This window comes from Ailuropoda melanoleuca, unplaced genomic scaffold, assembly GCF_002007445.2.
Source record: "Ailuropoda melanoleuca isolate Jingjing unplaced genomic scaffold, ASM200744v2 unplaced-scaffold8460, whole genome shotgun sequence".
NCBI lineage: Eukaryota > Metazoa > Chordata > Mammalia > Carnivora > Ursidae > Ailuropoda > Ailuropoda melanoleuca.
In genome coordinates, this window is record NW_023253837.1 from 277 (window position 1) to 2,724 (window position 2,448).

At 39.1% G+C, this 2,448-nt stretch overlaps 1 pseudogene; it reads left to right on the forward strand.

Annotated features, from left to right (window-relative positions):
- The first annotated feature begins 394 nt into the window (after positions 1 to 394).
- On the forward strand, positions 395 to 493 carry LOC117800857 (annotated as a pseudogene).
- Positions 494 to 2,448: the final 1,955 nt, after the last annotated feature.

Below are 2,448 nucleotides of genomic sequence, written 5' to 3' on the forward strand. Positions count from 1 at the left end.
TAGTGATAAAGAATTGATTTAGAAATTGCTCCACTATAGTTGACAGGCAGTTGTTGAAGCTAAGGCTAACTCTGCGGTAGAATGAAGGATGCCGGTCCTCGACGAGACACTGATAATGGCTTTGAGAAGTTTTTTGAAGTTTCTACTTTACCTTTCTTCTACCTTTTCTTACTAATTAAGAAGATTATTCTACAGTACCCAAGCATAATTGCATTTATATAGTTTGTGAAAATATCGGCCAATTGGAGCAACTGTCAATTCATTTGCTAATAAGATCCNGGACTGTCAATTCATTTGCTAATAAAATCCCTATAATATACTATAAGGGACTCTAGAAAAGTTTGTGTGTACCTCAGTCTCAATTCGTCTCCATTTTCTTAAATTAAAAAACTTCTTGTGCTCGACATAAATTAAAATTGGAACAACACAGAAAAGATTAGCCTGGTCCCCCTACAAGGATGACATGCAAATTCCCAAAGCGTTCCATATTTTTTTATCTAAGACCAAGAAAATACACAAATGCTGTGAAGAGCAGCTCCAGTTCAAGAAGGAGGAAATCAAGACTCTACCAAGGAGGAAGAAACCAAGAAATAAAACTCCTTCTCTTTGGTCTGTACATAATGACCTCAGCAATAACACGGATCACTTATTCAACAAAACAAACCTTTATCTGCCAAAATAAAATTCTTAAAGATTACTAGTTGAGAGTGCAAAAATTGAGAGATGTCCCTTAAGTGATGTCAGTTTGCTTATTTAGAGTACTTTGAAGAGATCTTGAAGAGATGTTAATTTCCCGTTAATGTCCCAGTTGACTTGACTAGAGACCAGAGCTCCGTCACCCACACCTCCCACAGCTCACTCTCTCTCCCCCTTCCTCCATGTCATTTCTCTCTCTCCCTTTCACTTTTTTGTCTTCTTTGCGACTTTGCTTTCTAAAACATTATGAACAGGTGGAATCATAAAGAGGTAAAAGAGAGATAAAATACATATGTGTACGTAGGGAAGTTTTGACTTGATGGAATTTATTATGAAAAACAGTACCCAAAACTTCAGTCCCTGTTCTGCAACTTCTAGCTATTCCCTGAGTTGGACTCTGGTTTTTACAAGTTGGCTATATTTCCCAGAACTCACTTTCCTTAAAGTCCTGGGCTAGAGTTTGGCTACATTTGAGAGGCAACAGTGATACCACAGCCATAGATCTCTTATGGTCTTTTAGGAAGGTTTATAAAAGACAGACACAGAACTGCCCAGCATGGCAAAGCTTGTTTTGTTTTCTTCTGTTTTGCCTTCCTTGTCTTCCTCCTGTCTGCTAGCCTCATTGACCAACAGCCACCTCAGTGATAGCATCGCACCCTTGGCTACGGGCCCACAGAGGTAGTAGCCACACACAGGCAACAGTTTTCCATAGACTTCTCCACCAACTGACGTTAGTGGTCCATGCCTTGCTTCCCAGGTTTCCCTTCAAGGTCGCACCTGTCCACATAGACTTTGAGAAGTCTGATTTTAACTTTTGTCCTCTAACTCCTCTTCTAGTCCTTTCCTTACCCACCTTTTCTCACAGTTATGTAGTGCCTTGTTTCTATTGTAAATTCTTATTTTATATGAATCAAAATGTTTTTGCTTCTCTGGTATTACACTGAAATACTACCTTCACCCAACTTCAGTTTTTACTTCTTTTAAGTTATTAAAGTTTTAGCTGGGTATATAATTGTTTGCTAAAGACTATATTTCTTCATAGCCTCACTTACAACTAGACCCTGTAACTAAACTTTGTTATGGGCAAAGATGTATGCAATTTCTTTTATTTACTTAAAAAATTGACTTGGTCTCCACATCCTCTTTGTTCTGTCCAATGAAATGGATTATGACATATGGTGATGCAACTTTTACCATGTAAATGAGGGTCATTCTTACACCATGGCAGAACAACAAGAAAGAATGGACCCAGGTCACTGAATGATCTCTGGGACCAAGTTATCCTGCCATCTGGATCTCTCACCTCTGGCGAGTTATGTGGGCATTAATAAAATTATATACTATTTAAGCATATTAGGGATTCCCTTGGCAAAAGAAACTCAGCCATACACAAATATTACAGGCAATACCATAAAACTGTAGTGATTTTTATGGCTTTTCTGTGGAGCTGTTCAAATATTCTCATGCTCCTACTTTTCCTCCATGAGTCCCTCCCCTGTGAGTGCGCAGGCAAATGGGCACACATGCACAGATACAGACAAATTGATAGGTAAACACACACATGCGCCAACCATAGAGAAACAGGCATAAGGTCACAGACCAAGGCAGAGTTTATATTAGAACCAGGTAGACCTTCAGCCTTATGGCTTTGGCTAGTGATTCCTAAAGAAATAAGCTATTTTGACCAAGAACTGTTAAGTTTCTCCAGGAAAGCTCATTCTGCACAGGGCTTCCTTGATCATGCTGGAGTTA